Source organism: Numenius arquata, unplaced genomic scaffold (assembly GCF_964106895.1).
Source record: "Numenius arquata unplaced genomic scaffold, bNumArq3.hap1.1 HAP1_SCAFFOLD_144, whole genome shotgun sequence".
NCBI lineage: Eukaryota > Metazoa > Chordata > Aves > Charadriiformes > Scolopacidae > Numenius > Numenius arquata.
In genome coordinates this window covers 163,922-179,954 of record NW_027415708.1, presented here as the reverse complement: position 1 = coordinate 179,954, position 16,033 = coordinate 163,922, and positions in this window count along the sequence as shown.

Genomic DNA, 16,033 nt, shown 5'->3' with positions numbered 1-16,033 from the left:
GTTTTGGCTCAGCCTGTGAACATTAAAACAAAAGGAGGAAGACCTCCTCCGGCTGTGAAACAGTATCCTATTCCCCAAGAGGGTGAGAAAAGTGTCCAGAAGTGAACAGACCAGCATCTATCCCAAGGAATTTTAAAAGTATGTGTGTCACCTTATAACACTCCTATACTCCCTGGAAAAGAGACTCAATTAGATGAGGATGGGGACCCAGAATATGTACAATATTTGTACAAGAGCTACGGGTAATTAGTGGAAATACTGTTGAAACAGTATGCAGCCCAAGCTCCATCACCACATGGAGCACACAGATATGAAATGATCCTTCTCACAGCAGATAATATCATCTTGAAAAGATTAACTCCTTTGAATCCACCGGCCTTAATAGCCTTGCCTGACGCTGGGGAAAACCATCACCAATGTGGGCAGAGACGAATGAGCCCACAGGGTCTACCCCCCCTGCTCAGCCCTGGGGAGCCCCACTGTGACATCAGAGCTGTCACTGTGAGGTCACAGCTGCCGCCCCCACAGCCCTGTGGCTCACGGGAAAGGAGCCCACACTTGTCCTGGGGCTGTGGCCTGGGCCAGGTTCCTGCTGGCCACAGCGTGGGACTGCTGACGAGCTGGTTTTTTGCGTCAGGACACAGAGCAGGCCTTTGCCTGAGATGGCAAAGAGAAAGGCCCCCTGTGGAAAACGCCAAGTGGCCTCCCGCTCCTTGAGGCCCAAGGCTGACCAAGAGCCTGCGGGGGAGGCAGCAGGACTGAGTGGCCGCCAGATGAGGTAGGAAGCAGGCTGCTCCTGCCCAGGGCATCAGGAGCCCGGGGTGGTAGCCCAGAGGAGGCCCAAGGTGGTCAGTGGGGAGCGGTGCAGCGTGGGGAAGGGGGTGAGACAGGGTGAGGATGGGGCTGTGCTGCCGGGCAGGCTGCCTGAGGCGGGGGACTGCTACTGCCAGCTTGCTCCCTCTTCTCCCAGGGCAGCCTGTCCGGCAATGCAGGGAGAAAGGAGGCGGGGGGTGCCTGGCAGCAGCCCGGCCCTGCTGCCCTCTCTCGCTGCTGCTGGGACAGCCCCTCTTCGGGCAGGGGCTGCTCAGGCTGCTCCTGCCCACCTCAGCTCCCGCCGCCTGGGGATGGTGGTGCCACCATTTGTCTTTGTCCTCCCACAGGGACCTGGGCGCTGATGTGGAGCTGGTGATGCGCCCTTCAACTCCCAGCTCGGCCACTCGAGGGGCTCCCAAGTGGTGCACCAAGGCCACAGAAATTGCAAGTAAGCTCAGCACTGCTGCTGGCTGCGAAGTCCTCTGGGGTGGACTTGGAGAGCTGGGCTGTGCTGGAGCTCTGGACAATTGGCACAAGTGGCAGGAGAAGCACAGGCTGCCCTGCTCTTTGCCCCAGGGAGGGAGTGCTGGGACTTGGTGCCCGCCTCCCTGCAGGGAGCTGCAACACACCTGGCTGGGCATCCTAGAGAAGAGATCTCAGGAGGCAGGCTTAACTTTTCGCTGATTTCTTTGCCCAGGGATGGTCTTCAGCCTTCCTTGCCTTCTGGTGGGTGCCCTGGTCTTCCTGTGGAGACATCTCCCAAGATTGTGCCTCTTCTCCATGTACGTATGACACGTTTCTGCTATGGACCAGGGGGAATGGGGATGTCTGAGGGCCAATGCCAGCAGAGGGCAGAGCAGAGGGTGTTCCCCATCCAGGAACCTGGGGATGTCAGTCAATCACCTCAGCTCAGGTGCTGCTCGTGCTGCAGCCATTCTCAGGGAGAGCCAAGAGCAAAGGGCCCTGGCTGTCTCGCACCCAGGCATTTGCTGGAGCTCCAAGCTTTGGCCGTGGAAGGACAAACTGCTGCATAGCCAAATGCTCGGGGGCAGAGCCAAGGCTCCACAGGGCAAGGGTTTTCCCCAGCAAGAGACCGCCTGGCTCTGGGAGGGAGGAAAAGCCAGACACGGCTCCTGTGCTTCCCCACCGGGCAGGAAAACACCCCTAAGAGGGAGGTGTGGGATCGCAAGTGACAACAGGCTTTCTCAGCCACAGAGAGAGCAAGGTCCACACCAGAAAGACTGCTGAGAAGCACTCTTCATTTGCTTGATGTCTCTGCTTCCCAGGATGATTTTCCTTCCCTTTTGGAAGGTGTCCTGGAGAGCTTCCTTTGGGAAGAGCTGCCAGCAGCGTTCAGCGCTGTGGACAGAAATCCTGTTCCTCCTGGGCGCTGCTCTGTCAGCCCTCTGTCAGCAGCAGGCTTCCAAAATGGTGCCTTCTCCGCCTGAAAAGGGAAATCCACCTGTGAATGGGTTTGCCCAAGACTTGGATCACTGACAGCACCAGGACTCCCTCTTTTTCAGGCAAAAGATGGCTCCGCAGAAGAAGAGGTTCTTGCAAGTCATCTTGTTGCTCCTGGTGGCTCTTGGTGAGTTTTCATGAGCAAACATCTGAGAGCAACAGCCTGGCAGTGCTGGATGCCAGCTTTCCCTTTGGGCCAGTGGGTGTGGAAACTCCCGTGGCCCAAGCGCTTCCGGAGTAAGTCCTTGACTGGGACTGGCTTTCAGGCCACCAGTGAGACTGGTAGTGTCCCAGGCATGCTGCCGCCCCAGCTGCTGGAGCAAGCTGCCAGCTGAGCCTGCAAGAGACAGGCAGGGGCCATGCAGGGGGACTGGTGGGACCTCTCCTGGCCCAGCAGCCTGGTCTGGGTGCTCCCTGGAGCAGGGAGGGAAATGGGGAATAGCCCTGGGGCACCAAGCACACCTGAAGATCAGGGCTGCGCAGTCTGCTCAAGCCAGGGCTGGTGGCCCCCACTCAGAGGCGTGTCCTCTCCCTGCACCCCACGTTCCCCACCGCCTCAGCTCAGCCCTGGCCCCCAGGTAGTAGGGAGGAGACAACGCGACTGCAGGGATCGCTGGCAACCCCAGTAAAATAACTGTCTCTTGCTGATGTGATTTACAGCTGCTGTTCTCTGCGGGACCTCGCTGCCGGGCCTGAAGCCCCTGTGGTAAGAGATGTTTCCTGAGCTGGAACTGGGTCTCCGAAGGCTCCGCCTCATGTCCCTGCACTCATTTCCCTCAGAGCCAGGGCTCCCGGGCTGCGCCTTTGCCTTTTCCGCAGGCTGGCGCAGAAGGGAAGCGCTGGCAAAGCCCACAACAAGCACTCTGCTCCTTGCTGACCTCAGAGGCTCCCCAGAGGGGTGGGCTGCTCTCTGACAAGATCTGCTCTCCTGTCCCTGCAGGAAGGGTCTCGTTTTAAGGACAGAGGAAGCCCGGGAGAGGCAGCCGTACCAGGAGGAGATGGCTCAGCTGAGGGCGGAGATCAGCAGCATGAAGCAGGTGATGCTGTGCTTTGGGGAGGGAGGCTCGGCCGGGCAGAACTCCTTGGGGCTGTTGGTGTGTGGGGCTGCTGACTGCAGTCACCCAGCCTTTGCTGCAGGGGCCTCCGGGGTGAGCTTTTGGGCTGCACAGGCCCTTCTGTGGCCCCAGTTTCACCAGCCTTTTCAGGCAGCGGAGGGCTCCCTTGACACACCAGCACCTCGCGCTGCTCTGGCTGGGCTCCTCAGGCAGTCGTGAGACCCAGGCTCGCTCACGGGGAGCAGCCATCACTTGCAGGGCCTAAGCCCGACTCCCAGCTGCCCTGGAGGGTGCAGAGGGTGGGGATGAGGGTGTGGGGATCCTCCTCTCACCACCTCAGGGCCATGGCTGTGGCCACAGACACTGTTCCTCAGTCCTCGCAACTCACGGCAGCCACAGAGTCCTGCATCTCTGTGGATGAGGCTTGCCGTGCATCTCTGACACTGGCCCTTTGCCTTATCAGGCGCTAGTAGCCACACGGAACGCTGATGTGGCCCTTTTCCCTGTTTGTGTACAGTGTTGCCAGGAATCGAAGCAGGCAGCGGCTGAGAGGGCTTCGGAAGTATACGTGGAGATGTCTGACTGGGCCCTGCAAAGCTCTGGTATGGACACCAGCAGCCCAGTCTCCTTGCCCTGCGCTTGTGCGCAGCGCTCCCTGGAGGCACCTGCGCCCCCAGCGCTGCTCTCCACAGGGGGGGAGCTGCAATGCTTGGGGGGTCCCAGAGCCAGGCTGTGGCAGAGCGGCTCTCCCAGACCCCCTCCCGGTCCCGCCCTCGGCCTCCACATGGCTGCCTCTAGTGCAGCCCCTGCACGTCTCCCCATGCTGCTGGAGGGGCTCTCTTCCTCCCCATGGCACTGGAAAAGGGAATGGCCGGGCCATCCTTCACTGCCCGCACAGCAAGCCCTCAGCTTGGGTCTGCTGCCATTGCCATGGGCACCACCTGTCTCCCAGACCCCTCAGACCTTCTCCTGCCAGTGCTGGGAGCACAGCCGTCACCGGGCATGTGGCTGCCGTCATTCCCCTGTGCAGCCTGGGGATGAGGACGGGACTGACAGAGGTGCAGCCAGCCGGTGCCATCAGACACAGTGTCTGAGCACCAAGCCCTCCGAGCCTGTGGCCTCCTCCAGTCATCTGTTCTCCCTTCCTTGCAGGTGCCAGCATCGACATGCGGAGAACTTCCGAGTCCTACGGCTGCAAAGGGGGCGGGTTCTCGAGGTTTATGGAGTTCTTTTGCACTCCCCGCACTCCTGATTGTATTTTGCAGGTATTGTAGCAGAAATCATGAGGGAAGGTTTCCTTCCTTCCTGTGAAGTAGGGGACCGACCTCGGGGCTCTCTCCTCAGTCCAGGGGCACTGCTCAAGCCCACAATGTTGATCAGGTTCCTGCAACCAAAGTTCCCACACAGGGCTGGGCTTGCTAGAAAGGAAGGGTTCCCCCTGCTGCATCTTGCCCACAGTCCTCTGGTGGAAGCTGGGCAAAAGGCTTTCTCCCTGGTGATCCTGATTCCACACTCATCTTTAACAGCATCTTTATGAGGGTGGGAGGCGGGAGGCAAGGGGTGCCCTGCAGAGCCCCTGGGCAGAGAGGTGTTTCTGCTGGGCCCTGACTGGGATGGTTTCGTGACCACGATTCTCTGCTACGTAATACTGAGAGCCCCTGACAAAGGTCGGGCAGAGAAGAAGGGCTCCTGCTTCTGTCCACTTCCTCACAGGCGCCTCATTTTCAAGCTGAAATAGACCCCACAGACACACCGGCACCTACGCTTTAAGCTCCATGGGCAGTTGTGTTGGCCCAAACACCCTCTCACCCTCATTGCTCTCGCGTTCTGTTTGCAGCCGGATGTTTCCCCAGGAAACTGCTGGCCTTTCCCAGGGCATCAGGGCCAGGTGGTCATCAGGTTGCCAGCACGAGTCCACCTGACTGCCATCACTGTGCAGCACATCTACAAAGAAATCTCTCCTTCTGGGACTGTCACCAGTGCCCCCAAAGACATCGCTGTCTTTGTAAGTCTCTGCTGGGCGCTTCTGGCGGGGATCTGGCCCTGGGGGAAAGCCATGACAGGGTCTTGCTTGCCTTTGTGCATCCTCTGCGGTTCATGTTCCTCTCCCTCCTGAGCACTGCAGGGCCCTCGTGGGCTACTTCAAGGGCTCTAAGAGGTTTCCTCCCTCTTATGACTTGTTCTGGCCAAGCACCTCAGGGTTCTTGACCAAAACTCAGGGCGGGAGCCTGAGCTCCACAATGACCAGTGCTGGACTACTGCTAGAGCCCAGGAGAGGGTGGGCAGATAGCAGGGCTGACCCAGCGCGGTTCTTCCCTCTTTGTGGGGACGAGTCTAAGCTGCTCTCCTTGTGCTTTGCCCTGCAGGGAATAGATGCAGATGGAGAAGAGGAAACTCTCCTGGTGACCTTCATGTATGATGTGGCAAAAGAGGCCATTCAGACCTTCCCTCTGAAGGTACAGCCCATGCATGGGGGCAGGATGCTAGGGAGCAAAGCAGGTTTGCCTGCAAGTCCACAGCAGGAGGAGCGTGAATGCTTTCTCCCTGGGCAGAGGGGGCCTGGCCACCACCGAGAGAGACCTGGCAGGGTTGGGAGGACTGAGTGGCACGCGGTGGTGGTAGCAAAAGGATAGCGAGGGCAAGGTCAGACCTGTGAGAGCACGAGTCCTGAGAGATCCCTGGCTACCCCTAGGGATCTGCCTTCAGCAAAGCCAGCTGCACATGCAGCCATGGCACCCAAGCACCATCTTTGTGCCGTGGAGAAAAAGGGACGCCCACTGGAGAAAGCCGTTGGGCAGCTCCCTGGCTCCTTCCTGTGGGCTGCTGGCAGGCTGGAGGGTGTCCTCTCCTCCCAGCATCGCATGTCCCTTCTCTCCCGCTGCTCTCCCACCTGCCTGGAGGAAAGCAGGCAGAGCAGACAGCTGGAGCTTGGTGGGGTGTCCCACCAGTTGCCCCACACACAGGAGCACCTCCCCGTCCTCTCTGTCTGCACAGAGCAAGGCACAGAGGGAAGGGGCAGAGGGGAGGGAGACTGAGCCCCAGCTGGGTGGCACGCAGAGGGTGCCAGGTGCTGTCCCCCTCCCCATGTCCCCAGCACCCCCTGCAGCCCTGGGACCAGCAGCAGCCTCAGATTGCCACAGCCACTCCCACCCGCTGCCAGGAGCTTGTTCCTAAGCAGGAGCAGAGTTGGTGGGGGGAGATACGTTGACTGCGCTGTGGCTCCCAACACCCTCAATTCCTTTCCTCCCTCTTTTCGTCACAGAACTCCCCACATCCCAGAGCCTTTTCCTATATCAAACTGGTTGTGAGGAGCAACTGGGGAAGACCAAAGTACACCTGCATTTATCGAGTGCAGGTTCATGGGAAGATGGCAAAACCAGACAGCCTCAACTGAACCTTGAGAAAAAAGAAGGACAAACATAAAAAAGAAGAAGAAAAAAGTTGTGGCAACTCAGATCTGTGTAGAAGATTTGTCTCAAAAGTGGGGTGCTCAATAAGGTTTATTGTGGGGAGGCAGGAGTGTGTGGAAAATGTTAGTGCTGCTACTTAAGTTTTTCTAAAAAATGAAGAATAAGCATTTAATCCAGAGCGGAGAACACATAAGAACTCGTAAGTCCTATTGTTTCATTTCACATCCTAGTCAAGGTTAGGTACCTTCTGTGAGGACTCAACCCCCAACTGGAACTTCTTGATGAACTTTTAAATTTGTTCTTTCGACATCAGATCCCCTCTTTGAGATTTCTGGTTCTGTTTTCTGTTTTCAATATCAATGGTGGCACACCACTTGGCTGCCTTGGACTCCAGTTCATATTGAAGTTCTAACATGTCCGGCACAGCAGCACTCAGCAGCAGTGTGACTGCATTCAGGCCACGATAGTCCACTGTCAGCCTCCACTCTCTGTTAGATTTTTACACTGACCATATGGAACTGTTAAAGGGTGAGCGAGTCTTGCTGATCACTCTTTGAATCTCTAGTTGACGAATCAGCTGATTGATGGGGATAAGAGAATCTCGATTAGTGCAATATTGCCGCCGATGAATCGTTGTGGTAGCAATCTGCACCTGTTGTTCTTCAACCCTCAATAAGGGTCTTCCCAACAACAGAAGGGTCTTCTGAGAGACCACGCAAGGTAGACAACTCTTTAACTTCCTGCACCTCCAAGGCAATGCCAAAAGCCCATTGGTACCCTTTCACGTCCTTAAGGGTCCATAGATTACGTCCCTCTCCTGACATAATCTATACCAAGGATGCATGGAGCATCTGGACCAGTCACAATGGGATGCTTTTGCCACACATTCCCAGTTAGGCTCATTTCAGCTTCCAGTACAGTCAACTCTTGGGATCACCCTGTCACTCCAGAAATACAAATGGGTTCTGCCCCTCTATAGCTTGATGGTATTAGGGTACACTTGGCACCTGTGTCCACTAGAGCCTTATACTCCTGTGGCTCTGATGTGCCAGGCCATCGAATCCACACCGTCCAATAAACCTGGTTGTCCCTTTCCCCCACCTGGCTGGAGGCAGGGCCCCTCTAATCCTGGTCATAGTATCCGTTACTCACTTCTTGCAGAAAAGACTTAGAAGTTCCCTCAAGAGGATCAGAAGTAAGATCAGGCCTTCTACTCTGTCTGGGGAACCAGCCACTGGAAACTGGGGTGGCACTCTTACTGGAGGGATCCCCTTTTGTGGTTGTTCCCCCCTGCATCTCCTGTACTCGTGCCCGTAGGACTGAAGTAGGCTGTCCATCCCACTTCCTCATGTCCTCTCCGTGGTCATGCAGGTAGAACCACAGGGTGCATCGTGGTGTGTAGCCTCTGTATTCTTTATCTTGAGTGGAGAAATGCCTGCTTCTAAGAGCTGAGCTACTGGCCCATACAGGTGGGGAGTAGGACATATTCTCTTCAAGTTGCTGGACTTTCCGGGACAGTTTCTCCGCAGCTGAGACAAGAGGGGAAGAGAGACTTTCTTCATATTGTCAGAGTCGGGCGGCCACCTCATGCACCATTGGTCCCTCTTCACCTTTCCATTCCATCACTGCCAGTGAGTTGGCATATGACAATGGTGCACTCCGTACAAACTTCCACTACATGGGTCTTGTACACTGGATCTCATCGGGATCTGTAGGTAACTGTGCGTTGTCCAGGTCATAATAAATCATCTCCCACATGGCTAGTTCGCTCAGGTACTGGATACCTCTTTCCATGGTGGTCCACTTGCTCGGATGACATACAACATCTTCACTGAAGGGGTACCTTTCCCTCACACCTGACAGGAGTCGTCTCCAGAGGCTCAGGGCTTGTGTCTTTTTCCCCATAACCTTGTCAATGCCCCCTTCCCTAGACAGGGATCCCAGCTGCCTGGCTTCCCTACCCTCTAATTCCAGGCTACTGGCCCCCATTATCCCAGCATCAGAGCAGCCAGGTGACAATGTACTCACTTGGAAGTCAGCTGAAATCTTTTCACGTATCCCACAGCTCGCTCAGGGATAGGGATCGGGTGACTGTCTCTGGTTCTGCCTCTTCCTCCTGTTCTCATGGTGGCCCTGTTTCATCATCATCCCTCACTAAGCAAACTGATTTCTTGGTGTGTTTCTTCTTCTGGATAGGGGCAACTGATACGGGCAGGGGTTGGTTTTCTGGTTCAGTTGCAGTGCCTGCCACTGGGGCTGGAGTAGCTGCAGTGTCTGTCACAGGGGATGAGGGTAGATGCAGTGTCTGCTGCTGTGTCCGCCACAGGGGTTGGAATAGCCGCAACGCCTGCCACAGAAGTGGCAGTAGCTACACTGCCTGTTGGCCTGGTTTCCCTCTCTCTGTCCTGAGGATGCTGCACAGTATTGATCAGTGTCTGCTGGATACTACCCAGGACCCAGCACAGTGTGGTGAGCTGTGCCTCTCTGGAATAGCAACTGCATTTTCCTTTCAAATATTCTATCACTTTATCAGGGTCCTGTAGCTGTTTGAGGGTGAAGTCCCAAACCATGGGAGGTGAAAAGCTCTCTCGATACCTGCCCATATTCTCCCACATGCCATGCCACCCATGACTATCCAGCCTCGGGGCAGATCTTGGTGGTAGTCTTAAATAGTTGTTTGACCCTAAACAAGACATGAAGCACATTCAGGAGACAAAAGGACCATGCTGGTTTCATCATTCCAAGGGTATTCAAAATTCTCAAAAGTTGTCACACCTGGGCCAGAAGGAGAAAGGGGAGGTGGGAGAGCTGGGAAAAGCATCCCCCTAAAATTCTGAGAGACAGTGCCCAAGGTAGGGGCAGGACAACAATATCACATAAACAGCCCTCCCATCTGACCAGTGATGCCATCACATCATAAATTGGTATTACACAGGACAGCAAAATTATAATCCTGATCCCTCTCCCAGAGCTGATAAACAGCATCGTGGGGAATACATAAACCATGTAAGAATTTACATAGCAGAGCCACCAGAACAGAACAAGCAACGTGGTGACCGGTGGCTATTCAACTAGTACAACAAAAGCACACAGCAAATTTGTTTTAACAAGCTCTGGTCGGATTTTGTCGTTATCTCAACCCTCTGAGTGCCCCCAAAAAAGGGCTGTGGTGGTTTGTCCTCAGACGGCAACAAGGAACCATGTGGCAGCCACGCTCTCAAGCCTCCCCACGGCAACAAGGGGAGAATTGGAAGAAAAAAAAGGCAAACCTCGTGGGTTGGAACAAAGACAGTTTAACAGAACAGCAAAGGGAACAAGAAAACAATAATAGTAACATGGATAGAGGAGTATATTAACACAATTATGATACCACCGCTCACCGATAGCACCCCTGGGATGTGTCGTCTCGTCGTCCCCCCCCCCCCCGTCCCCCCCCCCCCGTCCCCCCCCGTCCCCCCCCATCCCCCCCCCCCGTCCCCCCCCCCCCCCCGCCAACCCCGACTTCCTGTCCTCCTTCTCCCCTCCCCCGTCAGCTCCTGGCTACCCCTGGGCATGGCTCCCATGGGATGGAATACCTGTGTCCCTGCTAGATCCTGGGGAGAATTAACCCTATCCCTCCCAGAACCAGGACATTTTCCTACAGTCCCATAAGTCTCGCTCTTTGGCTTTTTGATGGTCTTCCAGTAATAATCCCTTTCGTGTTCTAACTTCTCTAAAACAATCATCATTTCTTTTGGTCTTTAGTATTTGCTATGGATTTTCATCCTTGATTACTTGCTTGCCTGAATTCAAACAAAAAGGTAAATCTTGGATCATGCAACAGCTTAAAATGAAGATTGTCACCGTCAGGACATGTACTAGGAACAATTGTTTTAAACACTTTAAGTTAGGTAATGGGTTAAAGTTAACCATGAGAAATCTATTCCTTCACTTTCGTTGAATTTTGAGGCCGAGTCCTTTAGTGTTTGTATCTTCTCTTCCACTAGTTGAGAATTACCTGATAAACTAAAACAACACATTCCTTGGATTTCCTCACATCCATTATTACGTCTTAAAAGTAGGTAGTCGATTGCAGCTCAATTTTCTAGGGTGGCTTCTCTAATTTGTGCCTTTTCTTCATTCCAGGCTGCTAAAGCCTGAGAGGTATAATTTATGTCTTTCAGTAATGCATGTCCAATTCTCTTTATCCTGTGATGCTTCCTGGCTACTCCCACTCCTGGAGCTGGAATTGCTGCAGCTGCTGTTTCGCTTGGACACCAAATTGTTCCTTGGGAGTCACAGTCTGTCTGTAAAGCGTGGCTTTGTCCCTTCATTCATTTTCCCCCATTTTCTATCACTTGTGACTCCTCCTTATCAGGGAGTGAGGCTGCCAGTTGTCCCAGCTGGTGGACCATCCACCATCAGCACTGGCCATTATTGGCTAGATGAATAAACTGCAGGTAGAAAAATTTTTTGTTATCGATTGCTGTCTTTTTCTCCAACTTTATAGAAAACTAATGAGTTGTGACAGTTCTGTTCTTTAACTCCCCACTCCCAATGCAATTTTAGTATTTTAATGTTGGGCCTCTTTTTGTAGTTAAGACTGATACATTAAGTGCATGAGCGGCTCAGTACGGCATCTCAAGCGAATTTATAGCTTGGCAACTACTAACTCCCAAAGTTTCATACCAGTGCCAAATTTCTGTCACACTTTCTTTTTCAGGCCACCTTCAATTATATGGAATTTATAATATGTTGTAGAAGGCTGTCGTGGTTTAGCCTCAGACGGCAACAAAGGACCACGTGGCAGCCGCTCGCTCAGATGGGGCCCTCCCCCCCAGCGCGGCCGGGAGGGGAGAATCGGAAGAAAAAGGCAAAAACTCGTGGGTTGAGACAAAGGCAATTTAACAGAACAGCAAGGAGAGCAAGAAACAACAACAATAATAACACCGACAGAGGAATACACAGCCACGAGTACGATACCACCGCTTGCCGATCGCACCCGGGACGCCCCCGACCGCTCCGCTCCCCTGGGGGATGACTTCCTGCCCCTCCCCTTCCCCGGCTAGCTCCTGTTACCCCCTGAGCATGGCTCACATGGGATGGAATACCTGTGTCCCTGCTAGGTCCTGGGGAGAATTAACCCTATCCCCGCCAGACCCAGGACATCATCCACCCCTTATTCCATACCATTTCATGCCATGCCCAGATCTTACAGTTTCCAATTAAATACTATCAGTTTCCCCTGACATACATATATATATATATACATATGTATATCTCCATACAGGCGTAATGTCCTTAGTCTGTGCGCCATCACTCTAAAATGTCCGTTGAGTTCATATAGTCCATGACTTCGAGCTCCATCTGTTGGAACAGTCCCTCAGGGCATGCAAGATAGCGTGTGTGGAGCTGGACTGTCGCATGCTGTATTCTTGGGGCTTGTGGCTGATGTATCCGGTGCGGCTCATGTCCATGGTCCATGGGTTGAAGATGTCGATCTCAGTGAAGTTGCTGGACGCCAGCTGCTGAGGTCAGTTCTGGTCCCTTTGCTGCTGCACTTTACTTGGTTTTTCATCAGAGTCCATTTGTCATTAGTTTGGGTGATTCTTATTATAGTACAACCAATAGCAGTTACAGAAATGAGATGTACAGTGGCAGGGTCATTTAGCAATTAACATCATACAGTTTCATTCACTGGCTATTCTCGCCCAAAATCAGGTCCCCGTGTGGTACACATCGAACTTCCCCATCCTTCCGCATCACCCACCAAGTGCACCCGGGTCCTTGAGCAAAGGCAATCCCACGGACAGGTTTGCCTTTGCCTGAGGCAGGACTAACCCAGACTGTCTTCCCTAACATATTCTTCATGTGCACTACGGGGACTTTATCTCCCTCCACAGTACGTGGAGGTTTTGATTGGGCAGGGCCAGCTCGGTTGGTAGACCCCCTGGTGTTAACTAGCCAGGTAGCCTTTGCTAAGTGTGTATCCCAATTTTTTAAAGTTCCACCACCCATTGCTCTCAGTGCAGTTTTTAACAGTCCATTGTACCATTCTATCTTCCCAGAGGCTGGTGCATGATAAGGGATGTGATAGACCCATTCAATACCATGCTCTTTGGCCCAGGTGTCAATGAGGCTGTTTCGGAAATGAGTCCCGTTGTCCGACTCAATTCTCTCTGGGGTGCCATGTCGCCACAGGATTTGTTTTTCAAGGCCCAGGATGGTGTTCCGGGCGGTGGCATGGGGCACAGGATATGTTTCCAACCATCCAGTGGTTGCTTCCACCATTGTGAGCACATAGCGCTTGCCTTGACGGGTTTGTGGGAGTGTAATATAATCGATCTGCCAGGCCTCCCCATATTTGTATTTCAGCCATCGTCCTCCATACCAAAGAGGCTTTAATCGCTTGGCTTGCTTGATTGCAGCACATGTCTCACATTCGTGGATGACCTGTGCAATAGTGTCCATGGTCAAATCCACCCCTCGGTCACGAGCCCATCTATATGTAGCGTCTCTTCCTTGATGGCCTGAGGAGTCATGGGCCCATCGAGCTATGAATAATTCACCCTTATGTTGCCAGTCCAGATCCACCTCGGCCACTTCAATCTTAGCAACCCCCATCCACCTGCTAGTTGTTCTGATGTTCCTCAGTGGCCCGGCTCTTGGGTACATGGGCATCTACATGACGTACTTTCACAACCAGATTCTCTACCCGAGCAGCAATATCCTGCCACAATTCAGCAGCCCAGATGGGTTTGCCTCTGCGCTGCCAATTGCTCTGCTTCCACTGCCGTAACCACCCCCACAAGGCATTTGCCACCATCCATGAATCGGTGTAGAGATAAAGTACTGGCCATTTTTCCCGCTCAGCAATGTCCAGAGCCAGCTGAATTGCTTTCACCTCTGCAAACTGGCTTGATTCACCTTGCCCTTCAGTGGCTTCTGCAACTCGTCTTGTAGGACTCCACACGGCAGCCTTCCACTTTCTATGCTTTCCCACAATCCGGCAGGACCCATCAGTGAACAGGGCATATCTCTTCTCATTTTCTGGTAGTTCATTATACGGTGGAGCCTCTTCTGCACGCATCACCTCCTCCTCCGGTGACATTCCAAAATCCTTGCTTTCTGGCCAGTCCATAATCACCTCTAGAATTCCTGGGCGACTGGGGTTTCCCATTCGAGTTCGCTGCGTGATCAATGCAATCCACTTACTCCATGTAGCATCCGTTGCATGATGTGTAGCAGGGACCCTTTCTTTGAACATCCAACCCAGCACCGGCAGCCGAGGTGCCAAGAGGAGCTGTGCTTCCGTACCAACCACTTCTGAAGCAGCTCGAACCCCTTCATACACTGCCAGTATCTCCTTTTCGGTCAGAGTATAGCGGGCTTCGGATCCCCTCTATCCTCGACTCCAAAACCCTAGGCGTCGACCGTGTGTCTGCCCTGGCGCCTTCTGCCAGAGGCTCCAGGTGGGGCCGTTCTCCCCGGCTGGGGTGTAGAGCACATTTTTAACATCTTGTCCTGCCCGGACTGGCCCCAGAGCTACTGCATGGACTGTTTCCTGTTTGATTTGTTCAAAAGCTTGTCGTTGCTCAGGATCCCATTTAAAATTGTTCTTCTTCTGCGTTACTTGATACAGAGGGCTCACAATCAGACTGTAATGGAGGATATGCATCCTCCAAAACCACACAATGCCCAGGAAAGCTTGTGCTTCCTTTTTACAAGTTGGTAGAGACATAGATGCTATTTTATTGGTCATGTCCATTGGGATCTGACGGTGTCCATCTTGCCATTTTATTCCTAAAAACTGGATCTCCTGTGCAGGTCCCTTGACCTTACTTCATCTTATGGCAAATTTGAATTTTTGAATTTGGATTATTTTATTCCCCTTCTCAAAAACTTCTTCTGCTGTGTTGCCCCGTACAATGATGTTGTCAATGTACTGCAGATGTTCTGGAGCTTCACCTTGTTCCAGTGCAGTCTGGGTCAGTCCATGGCAAATGGTGGGGCTGTGTTTCCACCCCTGGGGCAGTCGGTTCCAGGTGTACTGGACACCTCTCCAAGTGAAAGCAAACTGTGGCCTGCACTCTTCTGCCAGAGGGATTGAGAAAAATGCATTAGCGATATCAATTGTGGCATACCACGGGACAATCACACCCGTCCTCGGGTCCCACTGTGCTTGGCTCCAGAGCCCGGCTTCACCTCACAGCTGCAGCAAAATCACCCCAAATCACCCCACAAATGGCCAGGGAGGGAGCTGCAGGCCAGGCAGGGACCCTCGTCCCCTTCTTTGCCTGCACCTTGGACAGCCACACCACCAGCAAGCGGGGGAAAAAAAAAAAAAAAAATTAAATAAATAAATAAAAATATCACTGCACTGGCCAAGAAGTGCCTGGAAACTTCATTTCTTTACTGCCCATTTCCCACCTGAGCTCCGGAGCCCCAGGCCAAGGCAGCCACCGTGCCTTCAGGAAGTGGCCGCCCCTCTCTGGGTCCGGCTGGCAGAAGGTGCGGGGGGAGGTCCCCGGTCCCTGTCACGGCACCACCAGGGTCAGGGGCTGAGCCCCTTCCCCAGGAATGCCCCAGGGACACCATTTTTGGGAGCGTGCAGCGTCAGGTACCGTCTCCAAGTACCGTCTCCTCCTGGGTGTCACACACCCAGGGAAAGCGCAGCCCCCTCTGAGGGGGACCCAGAGTTGGTTGTTTCCTGATCAGGAGACTAAAGGACCCAATGGCACAAATTGAGGGAGGGCTGGGGGGAAGCGTGACACTGAGTGACGCCGACCTTAACCTCGCACCCTCGAGGTCCTTTTTCCTGTCTCTGGTTCACTCCAGTCAATGCAGAAGCACAGCTGAGGGTCACAAAGGCATTTGTTGAGTGACACAAGAAGGTTGCAGCTGCACCTTGGTCCCCACACACCTCGGCTGAATCCACTTGTTCTTCCCCCCTCCCCCCCCGCCCCGAAAAATACTGTTAAAAGCAAAAAGCATTTGCACCCAACAGCCCCAGGGTAGAGGACAATAGGGGCCAGGGGCACCTAGACTCCCCCTTAGACCCTGGCCTCCCCAAAAAGAGCTGGGGAGGCTGCTAAGAGGAGGGGGGGTTGTGCACGGTGTGGGAGCCCCAACATTCCATCCCTGGTGAGCAAAGAGTCCTTAGCAGCAGAGAGACTGAGAGGACCGACGATGGCGCTGCCACCACTGTGACTCCTACCGAAGGGCCCCTGGGCCCCCGCGGCGCCCCAGACGCTTCAGACTTTTGTGCTCCCCCAAACCTTCTACCCCCAAGGTAGGGACTGACCCCAACCCGCA